This window comes from Rutidosis leptorrhynchoides, chromosome 7 (assembly GCF_046630445.1).
Source record: "Rutidosis leptorrhynchoides isolate AG116_Rl617_1_P2 chromosome 7, CSIRO_AGI_Rlap_v1, whole genome shotgun sequence".
Classification (NCBI taxonomy): Eukaryota; Viridiplantae; Streptophyta; class Magnoliopsida; order Asterales; family Asteraceae; genus Rutidosis; species Rutidosis leptorrhynchoides.
In genome coordinates, this window is record NC_092339.1 from 255,067,601 (window position 1) to 255,093,212 (window position 25,612).

Sequence of the window (25,612 nt, forward strand, 5' to 3'; positions counted from 1 at the left end):
TACACACGACCATTACATAATGGTTTACAATACAAATATGTTACATCGAAATCAGTTTCTTGAATGCAGTTTTTACACAATATCATACAAACATGGACTCCAAATCTTGACCTTATTTTAGTATGCAACAGCGGAAGCTCTTAGTATTCACCTGAGAATAAACATGCTTTAAACGTCAACAAAAATGTTGGTGAGTTATAGGTTTAACCTATATATATCAAATCGTAACAATAGACCACAAGATTTCATATTTCAATACACATCCCATACATAGAGATAAAAATCATTCATATGGTGAACACCTGGTAACCGACATTAACAAGATGCATATATAAGAATATCCCCATCATTCTGGGACACCCTTCGGATATGATATAAATTTCGAAGTACTAAAGCATCTGGTACTTTGGATGGGGTTTGTTAGGCCCAATAGATCTATCTTTAGGATTCGCATCAATTAGGGTGTCTGTTCCCTAATTCATAGATTACCAGACTTAATAAAAAGGGGCATATTCGATTTCGATAATTCAACCATAGAATGTATTTTCACGTACTTGTGTCTATTTTGTAAATCATTTATAAAACCTGCATGTATGCTCATCCCAAAAATATTAGATTTTAAAAGTGGGACTATAACTCACTTTCACAGATTTTTACTTCGTCGGGAAGTAAGACTTGGCCACTGGTTGATTCACGAACCTATAACAATATATGCATATATATCAAAGTATGTTCCAAATATATTTATAATACTTTTAATACATTTTGATGTTTTAAGTTTATTAAGTCAGCTGTCCTCGTTAGTTACCTACAACTAGTTGTCCACAGTTAGATGTACAGAAATAAATCGATAAATATTATCTTGAATCAATCTACGACCCAGTGTATACGTATCTCAGTATTGATCACAACTCAAACTATATATATATATATTTTGGAATCAACCTCAACCCTGTATAGCTAACTCCAACATTCACATATAGAGTGTCTATGGTTGTTCCGCAATATATATATAGATGGGTCGACATGATAGGTCAAAACATTGTATACGTGTCTATGGTATCTCAAGATTACATAATATACAATATAAGTTGATTAGGTTATGGTTGGAATAGATTTATTACTAACTTTCACGTAGGTAAAATGAGTAGTTTTTATCAATCTTGTTTTACTCGCCATTTCTTCGTTTTTAATCCGTTTTGAGTGATTCCAGTGGCCACGGTTTCGTATTGAACTTAAATTTATGAATATAAACAGAAAAAGTATATGTTTATAGTCGGAAATACAAGTTACAAGTCATTTTTGAAAGAGGTAGTCATTTTCGTCGAAAGAACGACATCTTGATGACCATTTTGAAAAACATACTTTCACTTTGAGTTTAACCATGATTTTTGGATATAGTTTCATGTTCATAAGAAAAATAATTTTTCCAGAAGTATAGCTTTTAAATTAAAGTTCTTCTTAGCTTTTAATTATCCCAACCAAAACAGCCCCCGGTTTTACTACGACGGCGTATATCCAGTTTTATGGTGTTTATCGTGTTTCTGGGTTTTAAATCATTAAGTTAGCATATCATATAGATATAGAACATGTGTTTAGTTGATTTTAAAAGTCTAGTTAGAAGGATTAACTTTATTTGCGAACAAGTTTAGAATTAACTAAACTATGTTCTAGTGATTACAAGTTTATAACGTTGAATAAGATAGCTTTTTATGTATGAATTGAATGATGTTATGAACATCATTACTACCTCAAGTTCCTTGGATAAACCTACTGGAAATGAGAAAAATGGATCTAGCTTCAAAGGATCCTTGGATGGCTTGAAAGTTCTTGAATCAGAATCATGACACAAAAACAATTTCAAGTAAGATTTCCACTCGAAATAAGATTGTTATAGTTATAGAAATTGAATTAAAGTTTGAAGATGATTATTACCTTGTATTAGAAAGATAACCTACTGTAAGCAACAAAGGTTTCTTGATCTTTGATGATTACTTGGAATGTATTTAGAAAACTTGGAAGTAAACTTGCAATCTTGGAAGTATTCTTGATTTTATGAAACTAGAACTTTTGGAATTTATGAAGAACACTAAGAACTTGAAGATAGAACTTGAGAGAGATCAATTAGATGAAGAAAATTGAAGAATGAAAGTGTTTGTAGGTGTTTTTGGTCGTTGGTGTATGGATTAGATATAAAGGATATGTAATTTTGTTTTCATGTAAATAAGTCATGAATGATTACTCATATTTTTGTAATTTTATGAGATATTTCATGCTAGTTGCCAAATGATGGTTCCCATATGTGTTAGGTGACTCACATGGGCTGCTAAGAGCTGATCATTGGAGTGTATATACCAATAGTACATACATCTAAAAGCTGTGTATTGTACGAGTACGAATACGGGTGCATACGAGTAGAATTGTTGATGAAACTGAACGAGGATGTAATTGTAAGAATTTTTGTTAAGTAGAAGTATTTTGATAAGTGTATTGAAGTCTTTCAAAAGTGTATGAATAAATATTAAAACACTACATGTATATACATTTTAACTGAGTCGTTAAGTCATCGTTAGTCGTTACATGTAAGTGTTGTTTTGAAACCTTTAGGTTAACGATCTTGTTAAATGTTGTTAACCCAATGTTTATAATATCAAAAGAGATTTTAAATTGTTATATTATCATGATATTATGATATATAATATATCTTAGTATGATATATATACAGTTAAATGTCGTTACAACGATAATCGTTACATATATGTCTCGTTTCGAAATCATTAAGTTAGTAGTCATATTTTTACATATGTAGTTCATTGTTAATACACTTAATGATATATTTACTTATCATTTAACATAATTAACCAAGTGTATCAATATCTTAATATGGTTCATATGTACCTAGTAAGACGTTATAACGATAATCGTTATATATATTTTTTTCGAGTTTCTTAATTTAATAGTCTCATTTTTATGTATATAACTCATTGTTAAAATACCTAATGAGATACATACTTATAATAAAATCATGTTAACTATATATATAACCATATATATGTTATCTTATAGTTTTTACAAGTTTTAACGTTCGTGAATCACCGGTCAACTTGGGTGGTCATTTGTCTATATGAAACCTATTCCAATTAATCAAGTCTTAATAAGTTTGAATGCTTAACATGTTGGAAACACTTAATCATGTAAATATCAATTTCATTTAATATATATAAACATGGAAAAGTTCGGGTCACTACAGTACCTACCCGTTAAATAAATTTCGTCCCGAAATTTTAAGCTGATGAAAGTGTTGACGAATCTTCTGGAAATAGATGCGGGTATTTCTTCTTCATCTGATCTTCACACTCCCAGGTGAACTCGGGTCCTATACGAGCATTCCATCAAACCTTAACAATCGGTATCTTATTTTGTTTAAGTCTCTTAACCTCACGATCCATTATTTCGACGGGTTCTCCAATGAATTGAAGTTTTTCATTGATTTGGATTTCGTCCAATGGAATAGTGAGATCTTCTTTAGCAAAACATTTCTTCAAATTTGAGATGTGGAAAGTGTTATGTACAGCCGCGAGTTGTTGAGGTAGCTCCAGTTGGTAAGCTACTGGCCCGACACGATCTATAATCTTGAATGGTCCAATGTACCTTGGATTTAGTTTCCCTCGTTTACCAAATCGAACAACGCCTTTCCAAGGTGCAACTTTAAGCATGACCATCTCTCCAATTTCAAATTCTTTTCTTTTCCTCTCCGCGTAGCTCTTTTGTTGACTCTGGGCGGTTTTCAACCGTTGTTGAATTTGGATGATCTTCTCGGTAGTTTCTTGTATTATCTCCGGACCCGTAATCTGTCTATCCCCCACTTCACTCCAACAAATAAGAGACCTGCACTTTCTACCATAAATTTCTTCAAACGGCGCCATCTCAATGCTTGAATGATAGCTGTTGTTGTAGGAAAATTCTGCTAACGGTAGATGTCGATCCTAACTGTTTTCGAAATCAATAACACATGCTCGTAGCATGTCTTCAAGTGTTTGTATCGTCCTTTCGCTCTGCCCATCAGTTTGTGGATGATAGGCAGTACTCATGTCTAGACGAGTTGCTAATGCTTGCTGTAATGTCTGCCAGAATCTTGAAATAAATCTGCCATCCCTATCAGAGATAATAAAGATTGGTATTCCATGTCTGGAGACGACTTCCTTCAAATACAGTCGTGCTAACTTCTCCATCTTGTCATCTTCTCTTATTGGAAGAAAGTGTGCTGACTTGGTGAGATGATCAACTATCACCCAAATAGTATCATAACCACTTGCAGTACTTGGTAATTTAGTAATGAAATCCATGGTAATGTTTTCCCATTTCCATTCCGGGATTTCAGGTTGTTGTAGTAGACCTGATGGTTTCTGATGCTCAGCTTTGACCTTAGAACACGTCAAACATTCTCCTACGTATTTAGCAACATCGGCTTTCATACCCTGCCACCAAAAATGTTTCTTGAGATCCTTGTACATCTTCCCCGTTCCAGGATGTATTGAGTATCTGGTTTTATGAGCTTCTCTAAGCACCATTTCTCTCATATCTCCAAATTTTGGTACCCAAATCCTTTCAGCCCTATACCGGGTTCCGTCTTCCCGAATATTAAGATGCTTCTCCGATCCTTTGGGTATTTCATCCTTTAAATTTCCCTCTTTTAAAACTCCTTGTTGCGCCTCCTTTATTTGAGTAGTAAGGTTAGTGTGAATCATTATATTAATAGATTTTACTCGAATGGGTTCTCTGTCCTTTCTGCTCAAGGCGTCAGCTACCACATTTGCCTTCCCCTGGTGGTAACGAATCTCAAAGTCGTAATCATTCAACAATTCAATCCACCTACGCTGCCTCATATTCAGTTGTTTCTGATTAAATATGTGTTGAAGACTTTTGTGGTCGGTATATATAATACTTTTGACCCCATATAAGTAGTGCCTCCAAGTCTTTAATGCAAAAACAACCGCGCCTAATTCCAAATCATGCGTCGTATAATTTTGCTCGTGAATCTTCAATTGTCTAGACGCATAAGCAATTACCTTCGTTCGTTGCATTAATACACAACCGAGACCTTGCTTTGAGGCGTCACAATATATCACAAAATCATCATTCCCTTCAGGCAATGACAATATAGGTACCGTAGTTAGCTTTTTCTTCAATAACTAAAACGCCTTCTCTTGTTCATCCTTCCATTCAAATTTCTTCCCTTTATACATTAATGCAGTCAAGGGTTTTGCTATTTTGGAGAAATCTTGAATGAATCTTCTGTAGTAACCAGCCAATCCTAAAAATTGACGTATATGCTTCAGAGTTTTCGGAGTTTCCCACTTTTCAACGGTTTCGATCTTTGCCGGGTCCACCTGGATACCTTCTTTGTTCACTATGTGACCGAGGAATTGAACTTCTTCCAACCAAAATGAACACTTTGAAAACTTAGCGTACAGTTTTTCTTTCCTCAATACTTCTAGCACTTTTCTCAAATGTTCTTCGTGCTCTTGATCATTCTTTGAGTAAATAAGTATGTCATCGATGAAAACAATGACAAACTTGTCAAGATATGGCCCACACACTCGGTTCATAAGGTCCATGAACACAGCTGGTGCGTTAGTTAATCCAAACGGCATAACCATAAACTCGTAATGACCATAACGCGTCCTAAAAGCAGTTTTTGGAATATCATCCACCTTTACTCACATTTGATGATATCCAGAACGTAAATCGATTTTCGAATAAACCGACGAGCCTTGTAGTTGATCAAATAAGTCGTCAATTCTCGGTAGTGGGTAGCGGTTCTTGATGGTAAGTTTGTTCAACTCTCGGTAGTCGATACACAACCTGAATGTACCATCTTTCTTCTTGACAAACAAAAACAGGAGCTCCCTACGGTGATGTGCTTGGTAGAATGAAACCATGCTCTAAAAGTTCTTGTAATTGGCTTTGCAGTTCTTTCATCTCGCTGGGTGTGAGTCTGTAAGGAGCACGAGCTATTGGTGCAGCTCCTGGTACAAGATCTATTTGAAATTCAACGGATCGATGTGGGGGTAATCCCGGTAATTCTTTTGGAAATATATCGGGAAATTCTTTTGCGACGGGAACATCATTGATGCTCTTTTCTTCAGTTTGTACTTTCTCGACGTGTGCTAGAATAGCATAGCAACCTTTTCTTATTAGTTTTTGTGCCTTCAGGTTACTAATAAGATTTAACTTTGCGTTGCTCTTTTCTCCGTACACCATTAAGGGTTTTCCTTTTTCTCGTATAATGCGAATTGCATTTTTGTAACAAATTGCATTTTTGTAACAAACGATCTCTGCTTTCACTTCTTTCAACCAGTCCATACCGATTATCACATCAAAACTCCCTAACTCTACTGGTATCAAGTCAATCTTAAATGTTTCGCTAACCAGTTTAATTTCTGGATTCCGACATATATTATCTGCTGAAATTAATTTACCATTTGCTAATTCGAGTAAAAATTTACTATCCAAAGGCGTCAATGGGCAACTTAATTTAGCACAAAAATCTCTACTCATATAGCTTCTATCCGCATCCGAATCAAATAAAACGTAAGCAGATTTATTGTCAATAAGAAACGTACCCGTAACAAGCTCCGGGTCTTCCTGTGCCTCTGCCACATTAATATTGAAAACTCTTCCGCGGACTTGTCCATTCGTGTTCTCCTGGTTCGGGAAATTTCTAATAATGTGGCCCGGTTTTCCACATTTATAACAAACTACATTGGCATAACTTGCTCCGACACTACTTGCTCTGCCATTACTCGTTCCGACACCATTTGTTCCTTTCATTCTGTTAACCCCTGGTCCGTAGACCTCACACTTCGCCGCTCTATGACCATTTCATTTACACTTGTTGCAAAATTTGGTGCAGAACCCCGAGTGATACTTTTCACACCTTTGGCATAGCTGCTTCTGATTGTTGTTGTTGTTGCGGTTGTTATTGTTATTGGGATGATTGTTGTAGTTGCTGTTGTTGTTGTTTGTTGTTGTTGTTGTTGTTGTTGTTGTTGTTGTTGTTGGGCTGTTTTTTGTAGTTGCGATTGATGTTGCGATTGTTGGGATAGTTGTTGCGATTATTGTTGTAATTGCTGTTGTTGTTGTATTGGTGATTCTTATCACCGTTTTCCTCCCACTTTCTTTTGACTTGCTTCACATTGGCCTCTTCAGCAGTCTGTTCTTTAATTCTTTCTTCAATCTGGTTCACTAGTTTGTGAGCCATTCTACATGCCTGTTGTATGGAGGCAGGCTCATGTGAACTTATATCTTCTTGGATTCTTTCCGGTAACCCTTTCACAAACGCGTCGATCTTCTCTTCCTCATCTTCGAACGCTCCCGGACACAATAGGCATAATTCTATGAATCGTCTTTCGTACGTGGTAATATCAAATCCTTGGGTTCGTAACCCTCTAAGTTATGTCTTGAGCTTATTGACCTCGGTTCTGGGACGGTACTTCTCGTTCATCAAGTGCTTGAATGCTGACCACGGTAGTGCGTAAGCATCATCTTGTCCCACTTGCTCTAGATAGGTATTCCACCATGTTAATGCAGAACCTGTGAAGGTATGCGTAGCGAACTTCACTTTGTCCTCTTCAGTACACTTACTTATGGAAAACACCGATTCGACCTTCTCGGTCCACCGTTTCAATCCGATTGGTCCTTCGGTTCCATCAAATTCCAAAGGTTTGCAGGCAGTGAATTCTTTGTAGGTGCATCCTACACGATTTCCTGTACTGCTAGATCCAAGGTTATTGTTGGTATGTAGCGCGGCCTATACTGCGGCTATGTTTGAAGCAAGAAAGGTACGAAATTCCTCTTCACTCATATTCAAGGTGTGTCGAGTAGTCGGTGCCATTTCCTTCAAAATAGTCAAATGAAACGAGTTAATCATATAGAATATCAATAGTAGTCAATAGTATTTTGTAGCATAATATGAACTTATTTATAAAAGCTCTTTCTTCATATTAGCATTTTATACTCTTTAATTCGGGTAGTACCTACCCGTTAAGTTCATACTTAGTAGCTAACATACCATTTCAACTACTACAATTCTATATGAAAAACTAATCACAAAAAAATATATATCATATTCAAACCTTTATACAATAACTTGCAAACTTACAATACCGCTATTTTACATATAGCATGAAATATAGCACATAAAACTTTGATACAAAGTAGTTGCGAAGATAATTCTAGTTAATAAATAAGGTGTTCAGCAAAGGCAACAAAGACACATAATTCATACGTCCAGAAACAAGTCATGCATTCTGGTTTTACTAATGCCACTTCCCATCCTTGGTCTTGTGGAACGTAACCGTTTTGACCGATAGTATGACAACGTGTTGTAACGTCGTCAAAAGGATGAAGGTTACGTAATGACCAACAGTCTCGTAATAACCTAAAAACCTCATTTCTTACCCCAATTACCGACTCCATCACTTGTGGGAACGTTTTGTTTAATAGTTGTAGCCCGATGTTCTTTTTCTCACTTTGGTGAGAAGCGAACATTAATAACCCGTAAGCATAACATGCTTCTTTATGTTTCATGTTAGCCGCTTTTTCTAAATCATGAAGTCCTATATTCGGATACATGGAGTCAAAATAATTTCTTAACCCGTTGCGTAAAATAGCATTTGGGTTCCCCGCAATATATGTGTCAAAGTAAACACATCGTAACTTATGGGTTTCCCAATGTGATATCCCCCATCTTTCAAACGAAAGCCTTTTATAAACTAAGGCATTCTTGGAACGTTCTTCGAATGTCTTACAAACTGATTTTGTCATAAATAGTTGTGCCGAGGAATTCTGACCGACTCTAGACAAGATTTCATCAATCATGTCTCCGGGTAAGTCTTCTAAAATATTGGGTTGTCTATCCATTTTGTGTTTTTATACTGTAAAATAGACAAGAGTCAGATTCATAAAAGATACTTATTAATACAAGCAATTTTTACATATATCGTAAAGCATAAGCACACTATATTACATATATTACACCGCATAAATACAACTATCTTATTCCGACTCACTCGTTTCTTCTTTTTCGAACTTGGTTCTTTCTCTAAGTTTTTAGGGATATATGATGTTCCCCTAATACGAGCCGTCGTTTTCCACATTGGTCTAGAAAAACCTGGTGGTTTAGAGGTTCCCGGGTTATTGTTACAACTTAATAAATACGGGTGTTGACGATACATATAAAGTTCATCGGGGTTGGAATCAGATTTCTCTATTTTTATGCCCTTTCCCTTATTTTTCTCTTTTGCCTTTTTAAATTCAGTTGGGGTAATTTCTATAACATCATCGGAATCCTCGTTGGGATCCGATTCATCGGAGAATTGGTAATCCTCCCAATATTTTGCTTCCTTGGCGGAAACACCGTTGACCATAATTAACCTTGGTCGGTTGTTTGAGGATTTTCTTTTACTTAACCGTTTTATTATTTCCCCCACCGGTTCTATTTCTTCTTCCGGTTCCTCCTCCTCCGGTTCCGATTCTTCTTCCGTTTCCTCTTCGGGAACTTGTGAATCAGTCCACGAATCATTCCAAATTACATTTGACTCTTCATTATTATTAGGTGAGTCAATGGGACTTGTATTAGAGGTAGACATCTATCACATAATATCAAACACGGTAAGAGATTAATATATCACATAATATTCACATGTTAAAAATATATAGTTTCCAACAAAATTTGTTAAGCAATCATTTTTCAAGTAAACACGGTCGAAGTCCAGACTCACTAATGCATCCTAACAAACTCGATAAGACACACTAATGCAAATTTTCTGGTTCTCTATGACCAACGCTCGGATACCAACTGAAATGTCCCGTTCTTATTGATTAAAAACGTTCCATATTAATTGATTTCATTGTGAGGTTTTGACCTCTATATGAGACGTTTTTTCAAAGACTGCATTCATTTTTAAAACAAACCATAACCTTTATTTCATAAATAAAGGTTTAAAAAGCTTTACGTAGATTATCAAATAATGATAATCTAAAATATCCTGTTTACACACGACCATTACATAATGGTTTACAATACAAATATGTTACATCGAAATCAGTTTCTTGAATGCAGTTTTTACACAATATCATACAAACATGGACTCCAAATCTTGTCCTTATTTTAGTATGCAACAGTGGAAGCTCTTAGTATTCACCTGAGAATAAACATGCTTTAAACGTCAACAAAAATGTTGGTGAGTTATAGATTTAACCTATATATATCAAATTGTAACAATAGACCACAAGATTTCATATTTTAATACACATCCCATACATAGAGATAAAAATCATTCATATGGTGAACACCTGGTAACCGACATTAACAAGATGCATATATAAGAATATCCCCATCATTCCGGGACACCCTTCGGATATGATATAAATTTCGAAGTACTAAAGCATCCGGTACTTTGGATGGGGTTTGTTAGGCCCAATAGATCTATCTTTAGGATTCGCGTCAATTAGGGTGTCTGTTCCCTAATTCTTAGATTACCAGACTTAATAAAAAGGGGCATATTCGATTTCGATAATTTAACCATAGAATGTAGTTTCACGTACTTGTGTCTATTTTGTAAATCATTTATAAAACCTGCATGTATTCTCATCCCAAAAATATTAGATTTTAAAAGTGGGACTATAACTCACTTTCACAGATTTTTACTTCGTCAGGAAGTAAGACTTGGCCACTGGTTGATTCACGAACCTATAACAATATATACATATATATCAAAGTATGTTCAAAATATATTTACAATACTTTTAATACATTTTGATGTTTTAAGTTTATTAAGTCAGCTGTCCTCGTTAGTAACCTACAACTAGTTGTCCACAGTTAGATGTACAGAAATAAATCGATAAATATTATCTTGAATCAATCCACCACCCAGTGTATACGTATCTCAGTATTGATCACAAATCAAACTATATATATATTTTGGAATCAACCTCAACCCTGTATAGCTAACTCCAACATTCACATATAGAGTGTCTATGGTTGTTCCGCAATATATATATAGATGGGTCGACATGATAGGTCGAAACATTGTATACGTGTCTATGGTATCTCAAGATTACATAATATACAATATAAGTTGATTAGGTTATGGCTGGAATAGATTTATTACTAACTTTCATGTAGGTAAAATGAGTAGTTTTTATCAATCTTGTTTTACTCGCCATTTCTTCGTTTCTAATCCGTTTTGAGTGATTCCAGTGGCCACGGTTTCGTATTGAACTTAAATTTATGAATCTAAACATAAAAGGTATAATTTTATAGTCGGAAATACAAGTTACAAGTCGTTTTTGAAAGAGGTAGTCATTTCCGTCGAAAGAACGACATCTTGATGACCATTTTGAAAAACATACTTTCACTTTGAGTTTAACCATGATTTTTGGATATAGTTTCATGTTCATAAGAAAAATCATTTTTCCAAAAGTATAGCTTTTAAATTAAAGTTATTCTTAGCTTTTAATTATCCCAACCAAAACAGCCCCCGGTTTTACTACGACGGCGTATATCCAGTTTTATGGTGTTTATCGTGTTTTCGGGTTTTAAATCATTAAGTTAGCATATCATATAGATATAGAACATGTGTTTAGTTGATTTTAAAAGTCTAGTTAGAAGGATTAACTTTATTTGCGAACAAGTTTAGAATTAACTAAACTATGTTCTAGTGATTTCAAGTTTATAACGTTGAATAAGACAGCTTTTTATGTATGAATTGAATGATGTTATGAACATCATTACTACCTCAAGTTCCTTGGATAAACCTACTGGAAATGAGAAAAATGGATCTAGCTTCAAAGGATCCTTGGATGGCTTGAAAGTTCTTGAAGCAGAATCATGACACGAAAACAATTTCAAGTAAGATTTCCACTCGAAATAAGATTGTTATAGTTATAGAAATTGAATTAAAGTTTGAATATGATTATTACCTTGTATTAGAAAGATAATCTACTGTGTGTAACAAAGGTTTATTGATCTTGGATGATTACTTGGAATGGATTTAGAAAACTTGGAAGTAAACTTGCAATCTTGGAAGTATTCTTGATTTTATGAAACTAGAACTTTTGGAATTTATGAAGAACACTTAGAACTTGAAGATAGAACTTGAGAGAGATCAATTAGATGAAGAAAATTGAAGAATGAAAGTGTTTGTAGGTGTTTTTGGTCGTTGGTGTATGGATTAGATATAAAGGATATGTAATTTTGTTTTCCTGTAAATAAGTCATGAATGATTACTCATATTTTTGTAATTTTATGAGATATTTCATGCTAGTTTCCAAATGATGGTTCCCATATGTGTTAGGTGACTCACATGGGCTGCTAAGAGCTTGTCATTGGAGTGTATATACCAATAGTACATACATCTAAAAGCTGTGTATTGTACGAGTACGAATACGAGTGCATACGAGTAGAATTGTTGATGAAACTGAACGAGGATGTAATTGTAAGCATTTTTGTTAAGTAGAAGTATTTTGATAAGTGTCTTGAAGTCTTTCAAAAGTGTATGAATACATATTAAAACACTACATGTATATACATTTTAACTGAGTCGTTAAGTCATCGTTAGTCGTTACATGTAAGTGTTGTTTTGAAACCTTTAGGTTAACGATCTTGTTAAATGTTGTTAACCCAATGTTTATAATATAAAAAGAGATTTTAAATTGTTATATTATCATGATATTATGATATATAACATATCTTAGTATGATATATATACAGTTAAATGTCGTTACAACGATAATCGTTACATATATGTCTCGTTTCGAAATCATTAAGTTAGTAGTCTTATTTTTACATATGTAGTTTATTGTTAATACACTTAATGATATATTTACTTATCATTTAACATAATTAACCAAGTGTATCAATATCTTAATATGATTCATATGTACCTAGTAAGACGTTATAACGATAATCGTTATATATATCGTTTTCGAGTTTCTTAATTTAATAGTCTCATTTTTATGTATATAACTCATTGTTAAAATACCTAATGAGATACATACTTATAATAAAATCATGTTAACTATATATATAACCATATATATGTCATCGTATAGTTTTTACAAGTTTTAACGTTCGTGAATCACCGGTCAACTTGGGTGGTCATTTGTCTATATGAAACCTATTCCAATTAATCAAGTCTTAATAAGTTTGATTGCTTAACATGTTGGAAACACTTAATCATGTAAATATCAATTTCATTTAATATATATAAACATGGAAAAGTTCGGGTCACTACAGAAACCAATATTAAATGCAATATTTAAATCGACGGGATTACATGTTTGTGCGTTTTAGGGACCGATTTACATCACAATAGCAAGTATAGGTTCCGATTAACACAAAACAATAACAGATAGCAATCAAAACATACTTCAATTGCACAAAATTCTAATTTTAAACCTCTAGGGTTTCGATACACATAAACACAAATTAAACAAGCAAAAATTGATGAAATTATACCAAGTAGGTGGCGCTGTGATCAGTTAGTATAGCTTAACAAGACCTACGATGGAAATTGCGAATGGTGATGATCAAATTTCGAGAGCAAAAGTGAGTTTGAGTGTGAATGTGAACACTATGTTCATCACCTCTCTATTTATACTCTTGTGCTCAACCATACGGTTGAGCACACGGTTCATCATCAACCGTGCATCTCACATAGTCACTCGTGCGTGTGACCCAGATGTCTTAGGACAATTCTAGAATAGGGTCATCCGTACGGTTAACCTTAATTGCGTGGTTACTCGTACGGTCCACACATCAATCGTGCGAGTGAGCCATTTAGGCAATTTCAAATTTTCACTAACTTAGGATTTCGACTCGTTTGGCAATCTTAGAGCTAACTACCACTTTCAATTTGAGTCATAAATCACTAAATCATCAAGAAATGATCATTAACACTTAGGCAGATCAAAAATCCTAACCAAAACGAGGTTATTACTCTAAATATTCTATTTCACATGAGTAAGTCCTACAGTGTAATGTCATCTTAAATTCACTAATACCTTAAATCATTAAAGTCCTTCAAATAGTCACAAGCTCTACAAACTTCTATCTCATGGATTTGGTGGCCAAAAATATCTTGATCTTAACAAGGTTCTTTCAGATGTCATTATGCATTCAGAGGATAATCAGAAAATAAAGAAAAGAAAAATCTTTATAAATTTTATGAAATATAATGTCATGCAACTAAAATATAAAAATAAACGACATTCTACCAAGAAATGCAGTAACATGCAAAACCAAAATCTTTTTGTTGTTTTACAGTTTTCAATGCAAACTATTTAACAAATAGATAAGCAAGACATACAAATCCACATTCTTTTTGTGAGCAAGATGATTATCAATTTTAAAAATGGATCAGAACTAACATATTGAATCAACTTCTGTTGTTCATTCCTAATTATCCAGTCTATGTTTATTATCATGCAATTACTGATATCAATCCTCATTAAGCATGAACATATTCATTCCGGACACTTCGACAATCATGTTGGCATTAATTACTTGAACACTATAAAGCAGTGATTTTTGAGATCACTCTAAGTTCATTAATCCTTGATTCTTTCATCACTTATGATTGTGCATTATTATTAGGTTGTCAATTCATTACGCGTAAGTTTCCATTATCTCTTTCCATGTACTTCATTCAAATTGAACAGGATGATTCTCACGGCATTTTGAATAACCCTGTCAGCCTTTGGCTTCTACCAATGTTTTGACAATATTCAATCTAATTGGCTCGGCTGATCTCAGAATATATTGGATTATCTGAATAGGCGCATTATTTACCGCGGGGATTGGTCTACTTTTAAAGCATACTTGCCTGATGACCAGTCATCACACGAAATAAATCTCAAGGCCTTTAACTTCTTTATGTTAAAGTTGTCATGGAAAACGGAATTGAAAGATAACCTTTCACTTATATATTATTTAGAGTATATCTAGGTAAGTATCTTTCCAACTTACAGTGTTAATGGGTATAACTCTAAATCGCAGACGACAAAAATCTTGATAGTTCAGTGTGAACATCGTGATTAAACAATTCAAGCTGTGCGGGGGTGTCACACTAAGAATGATCTGAGTTCTTTATGAGCACATCATGAATCAGCATTCTTCATACTTTCAGGAGTTTGCCTTCTTGATATGCCAATTATTATTGACATTGATTTTCTTTTAGTATTTAAATTCTTCAGCATATCACTGTCTTTTGATATATTGATTTTGAATGCCATCATGAATGGATTTTCCATTGTTATGCATGAACTCATGTTTCTTTGTTGTGTGCTCAGATCACTCGAATGTGTTCTCCCTTAAATGCTTGAACGGTCAGCAATAAAGAATCATACTTTTCAACTTTAAGCGAGAAGGAATACCTACTTCAACATACACTAAGTTATCTCTGTATTTTCAGGGTTTAGTTTCGATTATTAAGTCTTAGGCCTGTGATAACGTGGTATGCACCAGCCAAATAGATAATCCTCAACCCCTTAAATGATCTATTGAATGTCCCAATTATAGCTGTGAAGCTGAATTGGTTGAGCAACGTTGAATATTGCTTGGGGACATCCAACACCAACTTTCTCTAACGATTATCAATTATGATAGGGGATACCCTCAACCGACTGTTGAGTTCCTCAACAACTATCATTTCATACAGTTTCGGAGATAATTAAGTGATTACCTTTAAACGCTACAGATCGTCCATGACTTCTGAATTTAGATGATTGTTATTCTTATTATGATTGTCTAATGCCAAGAATTCAAAAGTCACATCTATCAGTACATCACACAACAGATAAACATAAACGTTCAAATCAGTCCTTACTAAGTTCTCCATCTCCAACATATTAATCAAAACAAGCTCATTTTCGGAATTTTTAACTTTTTAAGGTTTTCTGATGAGGTATTTTACACTTTTTAGGTATTTTCTGCTGAAACATATACTCCCCCTAAAGTACTAAAACATAAAATCTTTTTGTCTTTTATCATTTTATCAAAAGAAACAGAAAATAACTACAGACTAGCATGAAAACACGAAAGAAATCATGTAAAGAAATGCAGACATAAAGCAAAAATATGCAATACAGATTAGACACTAAAATCTATATGTCATGCATCCTACATGCAAAGTCTAAAAGTTTGATTAACCCTCACAACCAACATCCGAAATTACTTTGTATCGATCAATATTGCCATTCATCTCTAAAAGTAGCAAGAACCTAGGTTTATCGAAAGCCTTAGTAAAAAGGTCAGCCCTCTGGTCCTTAGTACCAATTCTCTTAACCTCAATTATCTTTTTCTCGTGGCGATCCCTAAGAAAATGATATTTAACACCTATGTGTTTAGTCTTAGAATGTTGCACAGGATTCTTAGTAATTGCTATGGCAGCAGTATTATCAATATAAAGAGGAGAGAAAGAGATTCTTAGTCCGTAATCGCGAAGTTGTTGTTGAATCCAAACAACTTACGAACAACAACTAGCAGCAGCAATATATTCATCTTCACACATGGAAAGTGCAACTGCAGTTTGTTTCTTGCATTGCCAGGTTACCAGCCTTTCACCTAGAAATTGGCATCCTCCTGATGTAGATTTGTTATTGATTTTGCAACCTGCATAGTCTGAATCACTGTATGCTACAAGATCAAACTTGTCTTTGTTCGAATACCAGATGCCGAGATTTGGAGAATGTAACAGATAATGTAGAATTCTTTTGGCAGCAGTAAGATGAATTGTATTCAAATTAACTTGATAACGAGCACACAGACATGTTGCGAACATAATATCCGGCCTAGATGCAGTGAGATACATGAGCGATCCGATGATTGCTCGATAGTATGTAGGATCAACAGGCTCCCCTTCACAGTCTAACAAAATACCATGATTCATAGCTAGCGGGGTCGACACAGGACATTCTTGAGTTATACCGAAACATTCGAGTATATCATTTACATACTTTTCTTGAATAAGAAAAATGCCATTATCAGTTTGTTCGACTTGCAAACCAAGAAAGTAGTTTAAGAGACCTAATTTGCTCATTTCGAATTCGTCCTTCATAACCTGCTCAAACTCATCGACGAGTTCCTGCTTAGTAGAACCGAAGATAATGTCGTCTACATAAATCTGGACTAAAATAATATCATCATCTTTAACTTTCGTGATTAGAGTACAATATACCGTGCCCATTTGATAACCTTTCTCGATCAGATAACTTGACAAACGTCCATACCAAGCTCTCGGGGCTTGATGTAAACCATATAGGGCTCTTTGTAAACGGTAAACTTTGTCAGGATGAAGATGATCTTTAAAACCCGGTGGTTGATTGACATATACTCTTTCATTAAGCTTGCCATAAAGAAATGCACTCTTAACATTCATTTGAAACACTTTAAACTTCATAAATGAAGCAAAAGTCAAGAAAATGCGAATTGCTTCCAATCTGGAAACAGGAGCAAAAACTTCATCATAATCGAATTCAGGATCTTGCTGATAACCTTTAGCAACTAATCTTGCATTGTTACGAATAACATTGCCATCTTTGTCAAATTTGCACTTCCATACCCATTTGAGATCAATTACTTTAGCTCCATGCGGCTTAGTAACTAGCTTCCAAATATCCAAACGATTGAATTGCTGAATCTCTTCTTGTATTTCCATGACCCAATCAACATGCTTCAAGGCTTCCTTTGTTGTCTTTGGCTCTATTCTAGAAATATGACATGAGTACTCGTAGTATGCAGCAGCAGCTGTCATATGAGCATCAATTTGACCATCAAACTGAACTTGCCTTCTTGTTCTAACACATGCATTTGGATTACCAATAATATTCTCTCTAGGATGAGCAGCTGTAGTTCTGGGAACTGGTTGTGCAGGAACAGGTATCTCATTGCGTAGATTCGCAGTATCACCAATATCTTCATGATTATCAGAACTTTCACTTAAAATATCAGATCCGCAGGTATCGTATACTGGATCAACGTCTTGATCTGAATCTTGAACTGTCTCATTGACTGTTGGTAATTGAGTTAGAGTTTGAGTAGGTGCAGATACTTCTGGTTCATTCTGTATATCAAACAGCATTTGTAACTCAACTTCATTGTCCGTCTTATCTGGAGAGAGATTAAATGAGTCAATCAGCTCATCGTAGTTGTAAATCCAAGGATGAATCTTCAGAGCACTCTTAGTTTGATTCCTCTGGACATTAACTTCAGACCATTCTTCAACATATCTTGTTTCATTGTTGAAAACTCGCTTGTTAGGAGAACTATACCCGAGAAATACTCCAGTAACCACTTTTGAATCAAATTTACTTCCTGGTTTTCTTTTCAAGATGGTACACGGCACACCAAATGATTCTAGATGCTTCAAAGATGGTTTTCTCCAATGCAATAACTCATAGCAAGTTTTACCAGTCGTTTAACAGTCATAACTCGATTCATAATGTAACACGCATTTGCAATAGCTTCACTCCAAAAATGAACAGGTAACGATGAATCTTCCAGCATTGTTCTAGCTGTCTTGATCAATACCTTATTCTTTCTTTCAGCAACACCATTCATCTGAGGAGCGTATGCAGAACTGAACTGCATATTGATACCTTTTTCAATACAAAAACCTGCAAGATACTGATTCTTGAATTCTGTACCATTGTCGCAATGAATCTTTCATACCTTTAGATTAAAACCTGTCTCTAATCGATTGATTAGCACTTTCAAGTTTTCAAAATTATCGGACTTCTCTCTCAAAAACATTTCCTAAGAAAATCTTGAATAATCATCAGTTACCACCAGACAATACTTACTTCCATCAATGCTTTCAAAACGAATTGGACCGAAAATATCCATATGTAGCAGTTCAAGTGGTGCAGAGATTGGATTATACTTCACCAGCTTATGAGCTTTCTTGCTCTGCTTACCCTTCTTACACGGAACACATGTTCCTGGAATCTAAAAAGATCGAAGATCAACACCTTCTACAAGATTGTTGTGGATAAAGTGATTCATTTTCCAAAAACTTAAATGACCCATGCGTTTGTTCCATGTAATAGAATCTTGTTCAGTCGCTTTAGAAATAAAAGCTTGATGATGTTCAGCAGTTGAAGTAGCAACATTCATATCTAGCATGTATAAATCAGCTTGTCTAGGAGCCTTCATCAAAATCATTTCTGGAGGAATCACAAACTCTGATTTGAGAAACCGACAACAAATTATTTGCAAGCTCTTGACAATAGTTAACTTTGTCGAAACTAACTTTTTCATTCTTCAATAAACCTTGAGCTGAAATGTGACCTCCTTTTTCTCCGGCAAATGCAACATAACCTCCCTTAATTGGGTGTACATCCGAAAGAAGAGATAGTTGTCCAGTCATATGTCTCGAAGCGTCGCTATCTACTATCCAGGTGTTATTTGCAGGTACCCTGGTTCCCTGCACATTACATTAAGAAAATTAATTGATAATGAGAACCCACGCCCGGACGGCAGTAGGTTATCCATTAACACCCATAGCTTGAAATTCCATCCATTTCCCGTTTGAGTCAGGTGGAATCTCATTATTGGAAACCATAAACTTAGACAGTTTAGAAGTAGCAACATTGCTCTTCTGATCTTTCACATTCTGCTCATTTTCAGAGCGATTCACTCGTGATCTGGTACAGGAAAAGTATTTCTGACGACTAGCTTTTTGCGAAGCTGATCGTGCCTTAGGTTCAAAGGCTTTACCCTGATCACTTGATTCGGCAACTCTTGCCTCAGTATCCTTTTTAGGAACCTTAATCTTCACAGGAGAAATTGACCTGTTGAAGTTCTTTTTCTTATAGTGTCCATAGACAACCTTTGTCGTATGTCTTCTAGCACGAACTTCATCATGAACAGGTGAACCTGTTCTATGAGCATAAGATGATCGGTGATCATCATATGTGAGGTCAATCTTCTATCTTGGTGATCTATACCTTCTAGGACAGTTAGCAGCAATGTGTCCAAACACACCACAACTAAAACATTGACAAAATTCTCTATGTCCTCTAAATTGATATTGATTATTAGAGTTAGAAGAAGATGGGTCTTGTTCTCTTACAAACACAAGAGTATCATTTGTTCTCTTTCTAGGAACAGGTTTAGGTGCAACAGATGGAACCAATCTATTAATGAACTTTGGATTTTTTAGAATTCGAATTGGTTCATCAGGTGTTATCACCCTTCTTTTCTCAGAATTATCTCCTAGACCAGTTTTATTATCTTCTTCATGATCTAAAGAACCTTCAGTAGAACTATCAGAAGTTGCATTCTCAGTTGAGCTACACTTCTTGTTCTTTTCAATGTAGTCCTCATAACTAGGTGGAATACAGTCTTCTCGTTATCCATCAACAACATTTGCGTTAACAAATTTGTTCTGAAACGGTGGAGCTACGATCTTATATCCAATACCCTTTCTCTTGGTGTCATTTAATTCCACCATTAATGCATTCCATTGTGACACACTTGCCCAACATTTCATTTTAATTGACATAGCTTCTAAATTAGCTTTAACACATTCATTTTCTTTCTTCAATTCATTAATTGTGTCAACACGATTAACTAAAGCTTGATTTATATCAAAGTTATAACATTTAAGATCGTGAATTTGTTTTTTATAAACTTTGATTTGTTCTCTCAACTCGTTTTCAACTTTAGTTGTCACAAGGTTTGCTTGGTATTTATCCCGCATCTCCTCATAGGACTTGGTTAAATTATCTATTGTTGTTTTAAATTTAGCACATTTAACACATTCAATGGGTGTATCAAAAGATGGATCAGAAGATACCTGTTGTGCACTGTTTGATGAAGAAGTCTCAGCCATAAAAGCAAAGTAGTTTGTCTTCTTCCCATCATCATACTCATCTTCTGATTCTGACGAGTCTGTAAGAAACTCTGATGTATCAGCATATTTACCCAAATGAATCTATTCAAGTCTATCCCATATATCATTAGCTCTTGTCAAACCAGAAACCTTTTCAAGATCACTTCCTGATAAGCACATCTTTAGTAAGTCTACTGCTTGCTTGTTCAGCGCTTCAAAATCAGTTTGATCTACTCCAGTATGATCAGCTTCATCTTCAACCTCTGAGTCTAACTTCTTGTATGAATCATCGACTTCTGAACTTACACTCTCAAGATCTGAACCTTCACCCATAAGAACTAACATCTCCAACTCTACAGCAATCATTCTGCCCCATTCATCTAATTCCTTATCAGCATCAACCAATGTTTCTACACTTTGATCAGCTTCTAGACTATTTTCAAACACTGAGGTATTACCATATCTATCCTTCCAACTATTAAAGTAGTAGTCCTCTGACGATGTTGGTGAAACACTTCCAGATTCAGGTGTACGAGGAACTGAACCACGTGCCTTCTTGAATTTATTTTTAACCTATTTCTGAACTTTCTCTTTTCGAACAGTTTGTGACAATTGTTCAGCTCTTTCAGCACGAGCAGTCAGCTTCTCAATTATATTTTGATCAGTGACACAGTCTTTTTCTACTTCAGTGATCTTAGCCATGTTAGATTTAGGTTTTTGATCATCAACGTTCAATTTGATAGACCAGTCATCATCGTCTCCATGAATGACAACCAAAGCTTTGTTAGGACTCTCAGCTGTTTTTGCTTTATTTGCTTTATTAGTAATATAAATCTCAGGCTTTATTGTATGACTCTGAGAACTGTAGTTCTGATTCTTGAAAGGATTACGATTACCCTGCTTCTTTTGTTTTGTACACTGTCTTGAAAAATGACCTAATTCTCCACAGTTGTAACAAGTAACAGTATTCATATCAAATCCTAGTTTTGTATCTTTGGTCAGACTGATCGGTTTTCCAGTTCACTCTTTGTAATCTCTAGCTCTTCTCACAAGATTTACCATACCCCACATAATATCTATCTTCTCGGCTTCGTTCTTATCAAGTTGATGATAATCTTCAGTTGTTAGATGAATGTTACCCACACGACCATCAAGATAGCTATCATAAGAATTAACAAGGCTTGATAGTAAAGCTATATCTTCACTAATCTTTTCTTTCCCGGCTTTCCTCATGTTTTCAATCTTAAGTGTAGAAAGAACATCTAATGCAATCGGTGTAGATGACTCTGTAGTATTAGAAGTAGGCTGTGATTGAGTATTGAGTGAACATGGTGAAACTTGTGGTAGATACAAAGGTTGTTGAATAGGTGCACTGCTAACATTCAAACCATACATATTCTGATTGTTCATAGCAAAAGCTATTTGAAATGGTGCATGAGCTGACTTAGGAGGTGTATAACCATTCGGACAATACATTTTCGTGTCTTGAACTTGTTTAGACCTCTTGACTTTGTTTAACAATTCTAGTTCTTCTTCCTGAAGTCTTGCAATAAATGAGTTCACTGTAGCAGTAGCAAGTTCTCCACTGGTTTTCATAGTTAATTACAAACCATTCCATTCTAACGGTAATGCTCCAGCTAGACATGTTACTTTGTCTTTCTCTTCAATGGTTACATCATGCTTGTGTATTTCAGCTAGCAAATGATGATATCTTTCAACCAATTCTGTAATAGACTCTCCAACTTGCCAGTGAAAACGATCAAACTCATCTTTCAACTCTAAACCCTTTCTAGTTCTGTAGATGAATTCCCTTCATTAAAAGTACGAAATGCTTCCCATATCTTGAACGAATTATCATGACAGAGAAATTGATGGAAAATTGGACCATCAAGAGCACTTGTCAAGTTACAGTACATCTTCTTCTCCAAGTTATACTCTTCATGTTCTTGCTAAGGCATATTATGCAATGTAAACAATTCATTTGTAATAGATGAACGTGGCCATTGAAATTCGGTTTCAATGTACTTCCAAAGCTTCGTTTCCCGACCATCAGACCAAATCTTAAATCTTGACTTCCAAGTCGAATAGTTAACCTTGGACATTTCGTTCCACTTCCGGATTCACTCTCAGCAAGGAGTAATCGTTGAGTCATATTCGTAATACTCTGAACTAACGGTGCAGCTAATGCGTAGTCGTTTGAATTAAACATCTTGACAATCTTACCAAAATAGGTAAACCGTGCGGTTCAAGATATCAACCGTACGAGTGACTAACTCAAGCGTATGTGTCACAACTCAAGCGTACGTGTCACTACTTAATCCTATGTGTGACTTAACCAATCAAAAGAACCAATCACTAAACCTCAGACGTACGAGTAAGGATCAATCGTGTGATCACTCGTACGTGTCACAGTCAACCGTATGATCACTCGTGTGATCAGACTGTAGTCACTTAACCTAGCTCAGGCTATGCTAAACCGTGCGTGTGAGTTCACGAGTGATGTCAACTGCTCTGTCAACCGCGCGAGTGAGCAAATTTTCTGCACCACTCGTGGGGGTTGCTGTTCAACCAAATTCACTCAAAAACCCTAGAAACTGATGTTAAACCTTAATTTCTTCGTCAACAAGCTGGATTAGCACTAAACTAACATAAACACACTCTCTAATAACAATTACACACGTAAAAATGATTTCTTTTTGATCAAAATCACTCTAAACTCAAAAACCTAAATAATAAACTCTTTAATCACCAAAAATCACTAGGATAATGTGACGACCCAGAAATTTCCGACCAAATTTAAACTTAATCTTTATATAATTCTGACTTGATAAGCAATGAATTTTAATAAATCTTGAATCTCCGAAAAGAGTTTTACACAAGCTTTTGGTCACCCTTTTATTCCAACGATTCACAAACATCATAACTTGATTTAATTGTTTAATTGTTTAATTATTGTGTATATATATGGATTTATATATATTTAACTTGAAAATATGATAATTAAATATCTCATTAAGTATATTAACAAATTATTATATAAATATTTTCATACTACTAATTTAAAGAGTTTTCAAACAATATATATATATTACTATTTAAACGACGTAATTAACTTATGTTAAAATGTATTTACATATAATGTATTACGAGTGTAAATACATCCTTACAATTATTGAATACACTTTATAATATACCAATACATATAAAGGATAGCTATACTCGTATTTTCGTTCAATTTCCTCAAAGAATTCTAATCACATTCATACGGTATTTTTACCAGTATTATACACAGCTTCTAGAAGTATTTACTATTGGTATATACCAATAGAAATCTACAATTATTTGTTTAATATGTCATCCATGACTTAATCAATTTAATATGTCATCCATGACTTAATACATTTTAACTTATACTAGATATTTTCACTAAAAGCCAAAATTATAAGCTTATAAATAAGGACCATTTTAACTCATTTTTACTCCACATTTTCTTAAACTAAAAACACACACTTGAATGCTCTCATATCATACTTTAATCTCAGAAACTTTCCTCTTCATAATCAAGGTAAAATACTTCTCAAAATCCGTTCAATTCCTTGTATAGTTGCTATCTTATTATACTTATAAAACTTGTAAAAACTAGAACTTGTTTTGGTGAACACCAAGCTTGTTTGAAAAAATAATCTAATCTTTCTAACTTAACTCTAATAACACTTATTTATATGTATTATGATGTTATTTTACGTTAATATAAGAACTTATAACTTGTACATATGTAGAACACCTTGAAACTTAACATATATCCTTTAATCTCCATTCGGTAAAAAGCAGGCTGTTTTGGGTTGGGAATTAAAAACCTATCTTAGACTTTGAGTTCGAGGCTAAGACTTTTAAAATATTTTAATATATATAAATAAGACTTCCATTATTTTTTTCATGATTTTAGACAAACTGGAAGTATTTTATCAAAAATCATATATTGGGTGGATGTCGGGATTTTTCCAAATCTGTCCACCGACACAAAAAGAGGGTAAAACTCTAAAAATTGCTACTTGGGATGAAATTTTCGAATTGGTTTTGTAAAATTTTCTTCTTAATGAATACATAGCAATTTGATTCACTTTAAACGGAGTAGTAATGAATATTTGGCAAGCAAAACAAAATCTGCTAAAATTAACGTTGTATGGACGAAATTTATATTATAAAACTATATTAACCATATCCTTGTTAACTTTTCCTATATCCTATATATATTTGGACATGTTATCAGTAGTATAACAAAATATTATAATCTTGGTTAATTCTGTGATTATATATATGTATAATAATATTCTTGGTACGTCCTAACACAATAAGTATACAATACGTTTTGATAAATCCTAAGACAATACGTACACAATACGTCTTAGTTAATTCTAAGACAATATGTATACAATACATCTCTGGGTTGATGCAAAGACAATACGTATACAATACGTCGTGGGGTAATTCTAAGATTATATATATATATATATATATATATATATATATATATATATATATATATATATATATATATATATATATATATATATACCGATTATTGGACTGTTGGACTTTTCGGACTATTTTGGACTACTAACAAAGGACTACTAACAATGGACTACTAACATAAAATGTTTAAAATTATTATATAAGTATTCTATGAACTTGCTTTATTTTATTCATATGTC